The sequence below is a fragment of the Lepus europaeus genome, chromosome 6 (assembly GCF_033115175.1).
Source record: "Lepus europaeus isolate LE1 chromosome 6, mLepTim1.pri, whole genome shotgun sequence".
In the NCBI taxonomy this organism is placed as follows: Eukaryota; Metazoa; Chordata; class Mammalia; order Lagomorpha; family Leporidae; genus Lepus; species Lepus europaeus.
Window position 1 is genome coordinate 3,715,941 of NC_084832.1, and position 17,502 is coordinate 3,733,442.

The 17,502-nt window shown below is 47.2% G+C and overlaps 1 protein-coding gene across 1 annotated transcript in view; it reads right to left on the reverse strand.

Moving 5' to 3' along the window:
- The window catches only part of MYO16 (myosin XVI), a 514,229-nt gene that overhangs the window by 177,861 nt on the left and 318,866 nt on the right, over positions 1-17,502 (reverse strand). The gene's annotated exons all lie outside the window — the stretch shown is intronic.

Consider the following 17,502-nt stretch of genomic DNA (forward strand, 5'->3'; position numbering starts at 1 on the left):
GTTGGGCTGAAAGGCCTGCAGGAGCATCTCAGACATCGAAAGACAAGACTCTGTGGAAAAAAATAAAACCTACATGGAGGATCTCTGTGAGACCTCGGAGGAAAGGAAGGGTCATCCAAGAAGGAGACACTCTTCTCTGAGGGGAGAGGAGAACATCCTCTTTGCTTATGGCCGTGTCCAAATAACAACAGAGTCTATGGTCACAAAAGGCCTCCATAGCCCTGGCAGCCAATGACAGGAGCCTCGGATGATCACTGACATTATAAAAAAAGAGTGTCAATTGTTAAAGGAACAGTAGTCACTGTGCACTTGCTCCTCAGGTAGGACCTCTGCCCCTACTGAATTGCAACATGAGAATCGATTGTGAATTCTCTCCCTAAACTGTACTCTATATGTGTGTGGGGGCATGGGGGCAAATTGCTGAACTCTATGATTAGCAAAGAGTTGGTCCTCTGTATATAAAGTCATACTAAAAATGATCCATAATGAAGAAGGAGGTGGGAGAGGGAGAGGGAGGTGGTAAGGGAGCATGGTGAGGGGCATGGGGGATACCAGTTGTATCTACATAAAAATGCATTAATTAAATAAAAAAAGATAAAGATAAAAAAGAGATATGGGAAGGCCACTGTGCACACAGAGAAATCACTGGGTGCCCTGGGAGTCTTCCCACATACACGCTGCTCCCTACCGGCTCCCACCCGGACCAGTGTCCGTATGTACGGGGTGGAGGCGAATGCTCACTTCAGTCAAATCTATAATCCCTTTCTCCATCACATTATTCATGAGATGCCCACGATGGCCCCTAGGAAGCTGGCGTGTGGGCTGAAGAGGGGATAAAAACGCAGGATTTCTGAGATGCACTCTTAAATCAATCTACCACAGCACAGTGTATGTGTGGGTCAGGCTGTAGCAAAATAGCCAAAAACATGCCCCTGACTTCCCATGCCTGGTTGCAGCTCCCGCCCAGGGTCTGCTGGCAGCGGCAACTCCAGAATGGATCAGCCGAGGCTTCGGTTCATCGCTGTTCCACACAGTGGCTGCGCTGTCGCGGTATTTGCTTTCCTTTGGGTTCACCTTAAGTTGTTACATACTGATCAGTAAACGAGGTTTTGAGGGGCACGTGGCAATGTTAAAATCCTCAACCAGAAGCCTAGAAGCCTCCTCAGAGATATTCCTTTGGAATCGACACAGCTGACATTCGCAGACATGCCTCATTTGTTACTTTAAAGGGAAAAAGGTACCAATCAATTAACAATCAAATACAGATCAATCAATTAACAATCAAATACGGATATTACAGTGAATCAAAGTTGCAGAACAGAATGCACCAAATCTCTGAAGAAACAGTAGGATTCCCCAAACGAGGTTCTGTATTTTCTCTTCCCAGGAAAACCAGCAAAGGAAACGTGGATTGCGTGATCATTCCTGCCAAAGGAGAGACTAACAGAGAAGCAGGAGTTTGGGGGGTGTGTGTGTGTGTGTGTTCTTATTTTTCAGAGAGTCTGCTCAAAAGGTGAGCACACACGGATGTAAACGGAGCTCTTTCTGTGCTGGTCAAAACACCTCTGTCCAATAACCTTTAATAGCATCCGTTTGGTTGAGACCAGACAGATTTGATTGTTGTGTCTGGGGATTCTGCCTGGAGAAGAGAGAGAGAAACAAACAGAAGCTGCCCTATCGATTAATCCACCTCCTTCACGTCCGGAGTTTTTCTGGTTCACTGTGTTTCCCGCAAGTCTTGGGACAAGGGAAGAGGAACGAATGGACAAGCGAAGAGGAACGAATGGACAAGCCACAGAAGGCGCTCCCGACACAGGTGGAGATGGGACGCAGAACTGCCCAAGGTTCTGTCACCTGTCCTGCACCTACACCTATCCATGGAGAGATTGGCATCAATCTGAGATCAACGAGATACAGCTTCCCACTTCTCAAGAGACGAGGCTAACAGCATAAACCTAAACAGGAGAGAGTTTTCCAATTCAGTTTGCTCAAAGACAGGGGTAGGAAAAAAAAAACAGTGGTCTTGTACAAATGGGCCATGAATCCGTTAACAAGCTGCCTTTCCACACATCCCTCCCATCAGTGATGTTTTAGCAATGTGACCCCCCCCCACCCCGAGGCCCGTGGACGTGGGTGACGAGAACAATGCAATTAGGCTCTGCGTGTCTGGGAATTCGGCTGCTTCTGTGGGGACGTGGACAGCGATGGAGAAGGATTTCAAAACCCACCCCTGGGAGGCCGCAGCTACAGACACGTCCTCTAAAGCGGCCATGAATTTTTATTCCATCCTAAAATCACAACTCAGAATGTGTGCAGCAATGGCAGAGGATGTTCTGTTTCTTAAGGGAAATAATATTGAAAGGATCTTTCAAAACGTGCAGTAAAATTTCACACACCTGTATGCTCAATTAAAAATGAGTCACAACACGAAATGGTAAAGACCATAATTTTTTACAAAATTCTCTTTGATCTAGGTCCAGCTATTCATCACAAAAACAACTCATATATTCAGTGAAAAACAGAAGAAATGTTCACACTAACTAAAAAATGTACCTGTTTTCTGCTTTAGTACGATATTATAGTTTGCATAGGGAATACTCAATTGTTTTGCCCTTACCTTCCACTGAAGTCTTTCAAGTGTGATAGGAAAAGCGAGAAAACTATCTTAGTATAACTTGAGTGCCTACATCCTTCCTAGCATCTGTTGAAGTGATACTAATAAAATTGTGACATACAAATACATTCATTATTTGATGTCGACAGCGTTGCTTCACGCGATGCAAACACATTTACAAGATGCAGGAATTAATTTTTTAACTGTCAAGGGCACTTATCATTTCCTTCGTATTTGAGGCAACATAGGAAAACCGCTGTGTCTACACAGACTGCTTGCCCACCCTGCACCTGCGGGGTAATTTTAAGAGGCTTGTAGTTATTTTTCTTTAATTACAAATTTCACGGATGTGGCGACAGAGTTCTGTGCTCCTCGGATTCTCCCGGTCACGCAGCTGGGACTCGACTCTAGGTGGACGGCCCCCCGCCTTGCCTCCTCCCACCGTGCCCTATGGAGTCTGTGAACACAGAGGATGGACACTTGGAGGATTTCATCCCAAGAGACAGGAGGAAAAGGAGAAAGCAGCCGGCCCATAGTGGATTGACTAGCAAGGCTCCACACCCACATCCACCTGCAACCACAGACTAGAACCTTCTGTGGCAGTAGGGAGGCCTCCGTAGAAGGTCTACATCCTTCATAAAAGGCACCCAGAGACACACACATGGGGAGGCCATGTGATGCAGGCAGAGCTGGGTGATGTGTGTGCAAGTGAGGAATGTCATGGTGGGCAGCCACCAGGAAGCAGGAGAGGCGTGGGACGGGTTCTCGCCCAGAGACTCCGGAAGTCACCTCTCGGCCCACACCTGGTTTTTGGATTTCTGTGCCCAGCGCTGTGAAAGGCTGACCTGCTGCTGTTGAAGGCACCAGTCACTGGTCCCTCACTTCGACAGCCCCAGGAAACTGCATACCTAATATGTGGATTTCAAAGTTCTTTTTGCACAGAAGTAAACTTATCTTTTAATTCAGAGTTCCCATAAACTTTTTATTGAAATTTTAAAAGATTCATTTATTTACTTGAAAGGCAGAGTCACACAGAGAGGGAGACAATGAGAAAGACCTTCCATCTGCTGGTTCACTGTCCAAATACCCATAAAGGCCAAGGCTGTACCAGGTTGAAGCCAGGAGCCAGGACCTCCATCCAGGTCTCCCATGTGGGTGGCAGGAGCCCAAGCACTTGGACCATCTGCTGCTTTCCAAAGTGCATTAGCATGGAGCTGGATAGGAAGTAGAGCAGCCAGGACTTGAATCAGGGCTCCACTATGGGATGCCAGCATCGCAGGCAGTGGCCTAACCCGCGGTGCCACAATGCTGGTACCTCCACAGACTGTTAGAAATGCTCTCATACATAACAGTATGATGTTTCATGGATCCTGAACTTCACCAGGCTTATCTACCTGGAAATCCAACATAGCAATGTCGCTACACAAGGATGTGATGCAAACATCCGGGTGGTACTTGGGCAAACTGGAAGAAGCTGTGCAGGCATCAGGCATTTTTATTGGTGAGGGTAAGGAGAGATCAAAGAGAAGTGGATTAGACCCAGCACTTGGACCTTGAGAAGATGTAAAAGATGTGTAAAGATGGAAGAAAAGGGAACCCAAGGTGAGGAAACCCACATGGACTGAGGGGGAAAACCAAGGGGCCACTTGGAAAAAAAACACAGTGAAGAAATTCCGCAGTAGTAAGAGTCAAATGAGGGGAGAGCGGCAAGATGGCGGAATAGGAAGGGAGCACACTGATAGTCTGGGGAGAGACAGTTTAATAAAAGTGGAGATACCGCAGGGTCAAGGAAGAGTAGGAGATGAAACAGCAGAGGAAACTCTTCCAGAACTAGTGATTCACAGTGGACCTGAGTGGAGAGCGTGGGAGCCCAAGTTCGGGACACCAGCGGCAAACTCAACACACCAGTGCTGGAACGCGAGGTGAGCCGAACCTCAATAGCCCGAGACACCAGCGGGCAAGCGGAAAGAGGAGGCTAGAGGGAACGAGGCTTGAAACTCCGTGGGGAAAAATTCACCAGGCTAACTAGAAGAGACAGAGGAAAAAAATAAAAAAGTGACCAATACGGACACAAGTTTCTCTCTCTCCGCTCACCTCTCAAAGGCGAGCAAGACAGAGCAGGCACCATTTTGGACATACGTCATAAGCAGGGCGACCTCAGGTCTCCTCTGGCCCTCACCCTAGCAGAAAAACCTGACTCTGGGGGGAGGGGTGAAATAACAGGAGATTAGCATCTAACTTGGCAACCCAGTGGGAGACTGCAGGAGAATTGGAGCCCACACTGAGGGCAGCACAGATTCGCTGTGTGGTCCTTGGGAAAGAGCTTCCAATCTCTGGCTCCTGTGGGTATATCATTTGCCTGCTAACTACCTCCAATTACGTTCAGCTGTGCGGAATTACTTCCCTTTTGAATCAAAAAAAGAAAGAGATTTACCACACCTAACCTGGGAGTGTCATCTTTGACACACCCTCAACCCTGAAGAACCAAATACAGCTCTCAGTCCACACTCATCTCAAGCCTCTAAGGCTCCACTGAAAGCAGACAATCCACTTAATATAGAGCCATAGTGTAACAAGAAAAAACACCACAGTGAAGAAACCAAATATTTCCAACATGCCAAACAACAAACGCAAAAACCAAGCTAACAAGAACAAGGAAGACACTATGACGCCCCCAAATGAAAAAGACAGCCCAATTCAAGATTATGAAGATGATGAGATCGAAGAAATGCAAGAAGCGGATCTCAAAAAATTGATAAGAACATTAAGAAGTTCTCAAAAACAAATTCTTGAACTACAGAAATCCTTAATGGACAAGATAGAAAATCTCTCTCGTGAAAATGAAATATTAAGGAGGAATCAAAATGAAATGAAACAACTAGTAGAACAAGAAACTGTGATAGTGACAAGAAATCATAATGAAATGAAGAACTCAATAGATCAAATGACAAACACATTAGAGAGCCTTAAAAACAGAATGGGCGAAGCAGAAGAGAGAATATCGGACTTAGAAGACAGAAAACAGGAAAGGAAACAGGCAAACCAAAGAAAACAAGAAGAAATTAGAAATCTAAAAAATATTGTCGGGAATCTACAGGATACTATTAAAAAACCCAACATTCGCGTTCTAGGAGTTCCTGAAGGCATGGAGAGAAAGGATTAGAAGGCCTTTTTAGTGAGATACTTGCAGAGAACTTTCCGGGTCTGGAGAAGGACAGAGACATCCTAGTACAGGAAGCTCATAGAACCCCTAGTAAACATGACCAAAAAAGACCCTCACCATGACATGTTGTAATTAAACTCACCACAGTGAAACATAAAGAAAAGATCCTAAAATGTGAAAGAGAGAAACATCATATTATTCTCAGAGGATCTCCAATTAGACTCACAGCAGACTTCTCATCAGAAACCCTACAAGCTAGAAGGGAATGGCAAGACATAGCCCAGGTAGTAAGAGAGAAAAACTGCCAGCCCAGAATATTATATCCTGCAAAGCTCTCATTTGTGAATGAAGGTGAAATAAAGACTTTACATAGCAAACAGAAATTGAAAGAATTTGTTGCCACTCGTCCTGCCCTGCAAAAGATGCTTAAAGATGTGTTACACACAGAAACACAGAAACATGGTCACCAATATGAAAGAAGGTAAAGGAAGGAAACCTCACAGCAAAAGATCACAGGAAGCTCAATTTCTCTTTGACATAGAATTAAATTCTGATGCTCTGTTAAATCAATGTGTTAAATTAATCTATTATGTTCTCTTGATGTCTGTTAAATTCTAATTTTTTCAAAACAGCTGAATTTTTATTAAGAGCTATGGGTTATTTAAATATGTGCTTATTTTCAAAGATTTGAATAATCACCTTGTAACAATGATCAAATTTGGTCTATATTATGTCATGATTTAAAAGAGTCTTATTTCAACCAGATATTTTGGATTTTGAGCCTTCTTGGCATTCTTGACAGGCATTCCAAAAATCAAAGTTTCAAACAATCTGGACTCTAAAATTTCAGTAAATCTTGGACTTTGGTTTTTCCAGTTTGGGCCCAACTGAAAAAATCAAAGGACCTATGTCTCTTATCTTATAGAGACACCAACTAATCAGGCTATTTGGATTATATTAGAAGTACTGTCAAGATGTGACGTGGTACTAAATTTTAAGTTTCTATAATGGAAAATGCTATTAATACAAATGTTTGAGAATTAAAAAGTCTAATGATTTTGTGTTACTAGACATGATAGTTATCTTAATGAGAAAGCCCCAGAGGCCTAAAGGGTTAAATACTTGTAAAATCCTACAGGTGTGGCTGGCGCTGTGGTTCAACAGGCTAATCCTCCGCCTTGCGGCACCGGCACACTGGGTTCTAGTCCCGGTAGGGGCGCCGGATTCTGTCCCGGTTGCCCCTCTTCCAGGCCAGCTCTCTGCTGTGGCCCGGGAGTGCAGTGGAGGATGGCTCAAGTCCTTGGGCCCTGCACCCCATGGGAGACCAGGAGAAGCACCTGGCTCCTGCCTTCGGATCAGCGCGGTGCGCCGGCAGCAGCACGCCGGCTGCGGCGGCCATTGGAGGGTGAACCAATGGCAAAGGAAGACCTTTCTCTCTGTCTCTCTCTCTCACTGTCCACTCTGCCTGTCAAAAGTAAAAAAATAAATCCTACAGGTGCTTTCAAAAATACTGTGAAGTAAGCAAGTGCCTTTGTTGGTTGATGAGTTTATAATTTTTTTTTTTTTTTGGACAGGCAGAGTGGACAGTGAGAGAGAGACAGAGAGAAAGGTCTTCCTTTACCATTGGTTCACCCTCCAATGGCCGCCGCGGTAGGCGCGCTGCGGCCGGCGCACCGCGCTGATCCGATGGCAGGAGCCAGGTGCTTCTCCTGGTCTCCCTTGGGGTGCAGGGCCCAAGGACTTGAGCCATCCTCCACTGCACTCCCTGGCCACGGCAGAGAGCTGGCCTGGAAGAGGGGCAACCGGGACAGGATCGGTGCCCTGACCGGGACTAGAACCCGGTGTGCCGGCACCGCAAGGTGGAGGATTAGCCTAGTGAGCCGCGGCGCCGTGGCAACTTAAAGTATTTTGTCATCCACAGTTATATATGCTTTGCTGCTCATAAAACCAAAGCATTGTTGGTTCTGTGTTTAGCTGTCCTCCTATAGGTTCCTATGGACTTTTTCCAGCCACTTCTATTGTATTCAGTACTTTGGGATGGCTCTGTAAACAGATGAAGCCAATAATGTATTAACAGTACCAACTAAGAGAAAGTATGGTTAACTGAGGTTACTAAAAACAAAAAGCAATTCAAATCAATTGGCAATCTACAAAAAGAGTTAAAGATTTTAAAAGCTATTATTAAAGTTGCTATATTGGTCTGTTATATTACGTTATATATGTGTACATATTGTATGTCCACATGGGAAAATTTTATGAAGAATTTTATTTTAATCGGCTTATAGATAAGATTGTCCATAAATTTAAGCTGCTAAATTTAATCAAAGATACATTTTAATTCACATGACCTGAATCTCTGTATCTTATGTTTTAAACGTGTTGGTAGAAACGAACTAAAAACATTTTAGATGGTTGTGCTTAAGTTTACTGGCTAAACAAACTACACCATGTTAGATATTTAAGAGGTGTTTTCAAATACATGATTCTTAAAATTTAGAGAAGGCATTGGACCTTCTGGTAAATGTTTTCTTAAGTTGTTATCTAATGGTTGAAACTGTTTGCTAAGTATTCATGTAATATTGCTATTGTCAGCAAGCGATCTAGGACTTGCTCCCTCATTTCCCTATGCTAAGCCCAACTTGTTCTTTCATTTCTCTATTCTCTTCAAGGTAGGTAACTAATTCTATTATGAAGGAATCTGTAGGACGCACACTTTAATCTTTAGACCTTATAAAAGAGATGGCTAACATTTTTCTGTAATAGCATAGCCAAAAAAGAGCTTAAATTATAATCTCATAGCCAGATTCACTTCGCCATCAGTGAAGTATACAGTAAGTAGAAAAAACCTCCCTTTCAGACCAAAGGGAAAGAAAGTTTTTAAGTGAGAATATAATTTTCCTCATGGGCATTGTCTACCTTAGAAAAACTACTACAGAACATGCCTGTGACTATAGACTTGTAGTTCAGGCCACTGAAGATTAGAGATGGGACTTGGGCACTCCCTTGACTTGCATGCTCTGGTCTGCTTTAACACAAACCAGGAGGAAAAGAAAGCTCGGCATCAGAAGCAATGGGTGGCAGGCCTATTAATGGCTGATCTGTACAGTGATCTGCCCTCAAGGAGACCCAACAGGCCAGTCCACAGCAGTGGCTTTCAATGTGGTAAGCCTGGGCTTCAGCAGAAGTCAGCTTGTGAAGAGCCCTGGCAGCTCTGCCAAGAGTTGGATCACTGGAAATGGACCTGCCCTGGAGTCGAAGGATGCCCAGGTCAGAGCCACAGATCTTATTGGCTCTAAGCTGAAAAGCCCTTCACTCAGCCCAACTTCCAAAGTGACCACTGCAGCTGAGGGGATGGTCAAGTAGGGTCAGCAACATTGCAGGCAGAACTGTAAATTTCTTGTTAGAGATGCCCCCTGCCTTTACCTGGCCAGCTCTCCTCCCAGGCCAGCCAAGTAATGAAAGTCAACAGAGTGCCTTCCCCTAGGATGTTCACACCTCCCTTAGGATATACCCCATACGAAGAGATAGATAGGTCTGGGCCTCTGAATTTACAAGGCCTAAAGCCCACCAGATTATTATCAAGCCTCTTCTGTCAGGTTCTATTTGCCTCTCAATCAGAAAACTTAATTGTAGCTTAGACAGCACCTTTCTTAGCTCCTCTAATAATGACTCTGTCCTTTGTTCTAGACCCTGTCTAGCGCACTTGGACCTCATTCCTTTGTAATCATAACCTCTACTCTACCGCCAATGGCTCTACTCCCAACTTGTGTGTACTGATGGTCCTCTTCCCCACTGAATGCTGTATAATTGTTCAGACCTGGTAAATGCCACTCTTAGGATCATTGGTTACTGTCCTCACCCTGTCTTTTATGACCTTGTCTAAATATGATCAGAGTAGGTGAACTTACAAGGCTTCCATAACCTTGGCAACTCATGACAAGAGCCTGGGTGGTTACTAGTGCCATAAACTAGAGTGTCAATTTGTTGGGTCAACAACAGGAGTCACTGTGCACTTGCTCCTCATGTGGGATCTCTGTCCTTAATGTGCTGTACATTGTGATTTAATGCTATAACTAGTACTCAAACAGTATGTTTCACTTTGTGTTTCTATATGGGTGCAAACTGTTGGAATCTTTACTTAAGATATACTAAATTGATCTTCTGTATACAAAGAGAATTGAAAATGAATCTTGATGTGAATGGAAGGGGAGAGGGAGCGGGAGAGGGGAGGGTTGCGGGTGGGAGGGAAGTTGTGGGAGGGGGAAGCCATTGTAATCCATAAGCTGTACATTGGAAATTTATATTCATTAAATAAAAGTTAAAAAAAAGTGTCAAATGACTCATTTTCTTATAATGTGTAACACTGGACCTGCAAAGACTTCCTAGGGCACCTGCAACAAATAACCATTTACTGGGTGACCCAAAAAGAGAAGTTTATTCTCTCCATGCTGGAGGCCAAAACTCTAGAACTGGCAGGCCTGCACCCTGGAAGCTCTGGGGGGAGAAACGTCCTTGCTTCTCCCAGGGTCTGATGGTTCCCAGCCTTCCTCAACTGATGGCTGCACCCCACTAACCGCTGCCTCCATGGCCACAGCACCTACTCCTCCTCTCAAGTGTGCCCTGGTCCTGTTCCTGAGAGGGTACATCCCCCCAGGGAATAGAGCCAACCCACACCTGCCACAATGATCCCATCTCAAATCCCTTAAATTGGTTACAGACACACAGGCCCCTTCTCCAAGCAGATCCCTGTCACAGCTTCCAAGGAGGTATGTTTTGGGAGACCACCATTTGACCCAGTGCAATGCCCAAGTGTTTGAGGACAGATGGAGCTAAAACATAGGCAGGTAAGAGCAAGACTGACAACTTGGTGCACGTAAACCATTCCGTAACCGGACACGGAGAAGTAAGTCCTTATCCAAAAGGAACTGTTTTATGCTAGCAAAAAGAAATGATTGCAAGAAACACTTCAAACAAGGATCTCATGACCAGACAACAGACAAGAGCCTCATCATACATAAATACGCACATAGACACACATACATACGTACATAGACACACATGCATGTGTACATAGACACACATACATACGTATATAGACATACATACACACATAGACACGCATATGTGTGTACATAGACATACGCACATAGACACACATACATACGTACATAGACACACATACATGTGTACATAGACACACATACGTACGTACATAGACATGCATACACACATAGACACGCATACGTGTGTACATAGACATACGCACATAGACACACATACATATGTACATAGACACACATACATGTGTACAGAGACACACATATGTACGTACATAGACACACATACATGTGTACATAGACACACATACATGCGTATATAGACATACATACACACATAGACATGCATGCATGTGTACATAGACATACGCACATAGACATACATGTGTACATAGACACACATATATACGCACATAGACACACACATACATACATAGACACACATACATACGCACATAGACATACATATGTGTATTATATTCTGCATGATTCACTCTGATTTATATTTTCATTCATTTTCTTTTTATTACCTCAGATTGCTTTTTTATCTCTTAATCTATTCACTTTTTGCACATCAAAATTTAGGAACTTTAAAATACTACTTCCTATTAGCGGCAGTTTAGAATCACTTTACTGGGAACTCGGCTCCTCTAAGAGCCAATGCCTTCTGTCAGCTATAATTCACCTGCACTTCAAGATTCTTAATTTGAAAAGCCAATAAAATTAGACACACTTCTGGATTTAATGCTCTTCAGTCATTTAAATCAGCAGAACACATTTAAGAGCAAACAGGTAATCCCATATATGATTTAAACTTTGCTAAAGCAAATAATCAACTAAAAAAAAACCCCATAAGCCTCCTCTGATTCAGATTCACGATCACTAATGAGACCTTGTTAATATTTCATGCACAGCCCCTTCCCATTTACTTAAAAATATTTCTGTAATGGAGATTGAAAAGCACGCGCCGCTCCTACGAGAAATGAAAAATTCAAATGTGTTTAGGAAAGATCTTCAGCTCAAATTCACATCAGGCTGCTTAAGCATTTCTGAAAGCACCTCCGGTCTCTGCTCCGCACAGGGCTCCGGACCGGCACCGTCTCTGCATGAGAGCTACAGCACAGGCCAGGGCCGGGCATCGCACCAGAGGAGCCATGATCCACGGAGAAGCCACGCAAGCCACTATGGGAGCACAGGGTGCTGAGAGACAGCCTCCCACCCCTCCACTCTGCAGACTCCCACCCCTCCACCCGGCAGCCTCCCACCCACCCACCCCGCAGACCCCCACCCCTCCACTCTGCAGACTCCCACCCACCCATCCCGCAGACCCCCACCCACCCACCCCACAGCCTCCCACCCACCCATCCCGCAGACCCCCACCCCTCCACCCCGCAGCCCCCCACCCACCCACCCCACAGCCTCCCACCCCTCCACCCCGCAGCCCCCCATACATCCACCCCGCAGACTCCCACCCCTCCACCCGGCAGCCCCCCACCCACCCACCCCGCAGCCTCCCACCCCTCCACCCCACAGACCCCCACCCACCCACCCCGCAGACTCCCATCCGTCCACCCCGCAGACCCCCACCCGTCCACCCCGCAGCCCCCGACCCCTCCACCCCGCAGACTCCCACCACTCCACCCCGCAGCCTCCCACCCCTCCACCCTGCAGACACCCACCCACCCACCCTGCAGCCTCCCACCCCTCCACCTCGCAGACCCCCACACATCCACCCCGCAGACCCCCACCCCTCCACCCCGCAGCCTCCCACCACTCCACCCCGCAGCCTCCCACCCCTCCACCCCGCAGACCCCCACCCGTCCACCCCACAGACCCCCACCCACCCACCGTGCAGCCTCCCACCCCTCCACTCTGCAGACTCCCACCCCTCCACCCGGCAGCCCCCCACCCACCCACCCCGCAGACTCCCACCCGTCCACCCCGCAGACCCCCACCCGTCCACCCCGCAGCCCCTGACCCCTCCACCCCACAGACTCCCACCACTCCACCCTGAAGACCCCCACCCATCCACCCTGCAGCCTCCCACCCCTCCACCTCGCAGACCCCCACACATCCACCCCGCAGCCTCCCACCCCTCCACCCGGCAGACCCCCACCCGTCCACCCCGCAGACCCCCACCCCTCCACCCCGCAGACCCCCACCCCTCCACCCCGCAGACCCCCACCCATCCACCCCACTGATGATCAGACAAGAAATAAACCAGAAGCCCCAGGACCACGGAGCTCCCGTGGGGCAACACTGCCAGTCAAAGATCGACTCGGGGTGTCCATCCTGCCGTCCCAAGTAAGCTGCACATCAACCGAGCTTCCCACACCCCTTGCTTTGCAAAATGCCAAATGTGTTGCTGTTCCATTTTGTTTCTCCAAATGCAACAGTTCAACACATGTGTTGTGTGTGTAGCTGTGTGATGAGGTGGATGGCACACGGCTTGAAATACTGCCACAGATTACACAGACTATGGGAACGCCTCAGTGAGTCCCTGGGGAGTCCCTAGGCTGAGACTCATCAGTGCCCCTCTGGGGAACCACAGGTTTGTGTAAGACCACGAAGTCGACTCCAACCATGGGAAGCTGGCTTACAAGTCAAGGTGCTGCTGCAGGAACATTCGCGATTCTTCAGGGGTTTTGACTCTGCCCCAACTGACCGACTGATTTTCTCTGTTTTGCATTATTTCTATCTGAATGTAGTAAAATAATTGCATTATTTTAAACTGTTAGTTGTTTTCCCACCAAATATTCGAAGAACAAATAAATTCAAAATGGAAAATATAAGTGTTTGTTGAATAACTTTATTTAAAATCTGACTTAAAATAATTTTTAAAAATGATTCCAGGGGCCGGCGCCGTGGCTCACTTGCCTGCGGTGCTGGCATCCCATATGGGCACCAGGTTCTAGTCCTGGTTGCCCCTCTTCCAGGCCAGCTCTCTGCTGTGGCCCGGGAGTGCAGTGGAGGATGGCCCAGGTGCTTGGGCCCTGTACCCGCATGGGAGACCAGGAGGAAGCACCTGGCTCCTGGCTTCGGATCGGCGTAGCTCTGGCTGTAGCAGCCATTTGGGGGGTGAACCAACGGAAGGAAGATCTTTCTGTCTCTCTCTCGCTCTCACTGTCTAACTCCATCTGTCAAATAAATAAATAAATGAAGATTCCAAAGCACATCTCTCCTCATCTGTCAAACATCTGGTGCATTTCCAACACACAATCAGAATTACACGGCGGGTCAAGTGCGTACCCACTTACAGTAGCATACGTCTAGGAAAACTGTCTCCCTAAATCACTATATTTTTTGTAAGTTTTAAAATAATTCTGGGGGCTAGCACTGTGGCACCATGGGTTAAACTGCTCTCTACAGCACCAGCATCCCATATGGGAGCCAGTTGCTTCGCTTCTGATCCAGCTTCCTGCCAATGAGCCTGGGAAAGCAGCAGCAGATGACCCAAGTCCTCGGGCCCCTGCCCCCACATGGAGACCTGGAAAAAATGCCAGGCTCCTGGCTTTGGTCCGGCCCAGACCCAGCTGATGTAACTCTTTGGGAGTGAACCCGTGGATGGAATATCTCTCTGTCTCTCTATCTCTCTCTTCCTCTCTCTACTAAATAAATAAGTCTTTAAAATAATCCTATATACTCAATAAACATTTAACATGAAGAAAATATAAATTTAAAACATCCAAATACAAGACTAAAATATTCCTATTTCTATAAGTAAATTCTAAAGCTACATCGTTCAAATGTAAAAGGAAGTTAATAACTCCCTAGGAATGTACACATAAAATCCCCCACTGCTTCCCTTCCGCATCTCATTGACCACTCACACCACCCGTGACACGTTATGTCGCAGTTTCTTGCAGTGGGCACTTTGTCCTGACTGCCAGCCACATCACCCGGGCTGCACAGCCCATCTACCCCTCTCTCCTCCTTGTCTCAGGGTATTTGCGATATTTCTCTTCCTAAGAATGTCTTTTCTCCGTCTTCTTGATGCCTCTCCAGGGCAAAACCATCAAGATAGACATTTCCAGGTCTCTAACCACGCGTCTACAACCAACCAGCCTCTTTTATCTCAGCATCAAGTATTTTCAGCATTGTAACTGAATTTCCATTAAAAACCTCCAACTTAGTACCTCTGACATCTACTACCAGGCCTTCCAAACTGCTTCATTCTCCAAGATTTCCTCTCGCTCTGCAGAACACATAATACAATCCTGCCTCGGTAGCCACTGGAGAACCCTCGCTGTCCGGAGCTACGCCTGCCTCCCTTCGCACGGCCCCAGCTTCCTCTCCCTTTCCACTGCCACCTCTTGTCCCCCTGCTAGGCTCAAGCTCAGGCCTTCACTGAGTATTTCCAAAACCGCCTTGACTTTCCTACCGATCTCTCCCATATCACATCCTCTGTTCTCCTTTACTGCCGCACCTCTCCACCCTGAGTTGAGTATGAAGAGGAGGCGAGAATGACTCCTGGGCTGACCACAGCCCACTCCCTAACGCATCCCTGTGCCCAACGCCTGCACCCTGCCATGCTGCCACCAGGCCCAAGAGAAAGACTGAAGGGGACGATGAGGAGGCAAGGCCAAGGTGAAGGATGAAACAGAGAAACCCTGCAGTGCCGCCTGCTACAGCAGCTCCTCCGGAGCCAGAACCCAAGCCCAGGACGCCACTGCACAAAAGGGAGAGGAGGTACCCAGGGAAATGGGAGAGGCTGGCATCAGCAGGTGGGACTAGCCCTGCAGGAGACAGAGGTGCCACAGCGGACCAGGCTCAGGGAGCGGCAGGTGCCGGAAACGCTGAGTGGAGCTGTGCGTTCTTGATGGCTGTGCACTTCTGGGGACTGCACAGTAGGAAAAACTTTTTATCAAGTTTTATAAAAATGCAGAATTTTGCTTTATTTTATAAGCTAGGTACTAGCACAGTAGACAGTTCATTCTTGTTCTGGGGGAAGGGGCACAGGTCACTAACAGAATGGCCCCAAGGCTGGACAGATGGTGGGGGGGAACACCCTGCCCTTGTAGATGCAAGAGACTTCCTCTGGGCTCCCAGGACCCCAGTGATGAGCAAAAGATAAATTCAATTTTATGTCTTCTGTCTCCTGTCTGCCTTCAGCATGGACCTCACTCCTTACTTAAACCAGGAGACCTTCTGGGAGCTGATCCCCCTCCTTCCTCTAATTCTGCCCAGCACAACAGGCCATCTGGCTTCACGGTGACACTCTGGAGATGTGTCCCTTGGAACAGCAACGCTCCCTTTCTGGATCACAGATCATCAGATCCATCGTTCTGCCATTCTCATCTCATCTCCAGAAAGCCGGGCTCGGCCTGGGAAGAGTCGTTAAGCAACACGCTAACCGTGAAATGTCCACCCTCACTCTGCACTCCCCCTGTTCAGGGCATCACATGAACACTTCACTGGGTTTTAGAGTGGCTTTGCGGTTTCAGGAATCTATTGAAGAAGAAAGACGGAATGTTGTTGGATTCTGTGAATGACTGCCTGCCTGTGTCCTGCCTGAAATGCCATAGTTGTGTATGAAGAGAATCGTTAGTAAAGTGCATTTGGTTTGGCTGTGGGGGGGGGGGGGGAATAAAAGAACTGCACAAGTTAACAGTCAAGAGCACACATCCTCAACAGTCCAGGCACACTGAATCATGATTTGGCCAAACACAACCTTTGTAGCCACGCCCACTGCCACGCTATCTGTACATCACTGAACTTCTTACATGGGTAGATACTGAATAATGGTCCCTGGCCACTGCAGGTGGCTTCCTGCACCACAGGGGTTGGACAGCGAGAAGGCTACCTTCCCAGATTCCTCTGCAGCCGGACCAAGGCTGTTCTTAAGCTTCCACCAGGCCAGCACCACCAGAGGGTTTAGAAGGTGGTGGGGTCCACCTGCTGCGGTTTCTGCTCTTTGGCTGGGTGAGTCTACAGAAATATTTGCTTCCTCTCCAGCCCAAAGGGCCCCTGAGCCATCATGGCTTCCTGGTGTGGAGTCGAGGGGATGGACATTCCCAGCGGGCAGGAGGTCACAGAGGCTCAGCAGCAGTAGCAGAAGCTTCTGGCTGTGGCGGGAGGCATCCTGCTGCGGGCTGACGCCGGACCTGCCTCGGTAGCAGGTTCTGTGCTGCGGTTTCAAGGGCATTTCTGAACTTTCAGCTTAGTGTCACCAACAATTACTTCCCTGTACTAAATTATACACCACATAAAGGGCTATGTGGGTTCATCCCACGCAGCCAGATCCTGAGTGATACCCATACCACGCCCTCTTTCACCATCAGTGAGCTCCAACTCACCCTCGCAATCCAGGTCAGAGTGCACCGCCTGTGAAAAATGTATCTACACTTTTTTTTTAGTCAAATAATTGCTTTCTTCTCAATAGCACGGTATACACATGTGAACAGTGTTATATGAATAATATTAGTATATTAATATGCTTTAATTTGCCTCTCCCCTATTTGAGGACAGGGACAATGCTTTCTGCTTTTGGGTTCTCTGGGCTTCTCCGTGTTTGGCGTTTCCAGAATACACTGACCCGAGACCGGGCCCCTCCGGTTCACATAAATAGTGCCCATGTGAGAAAGCAGGGCTACAGATTCAAAGGTGGAGATGTTCGCTCTAGACGGGAGTTGGACTGGGGATATAGGGACATGGACTTGAGCATTAAA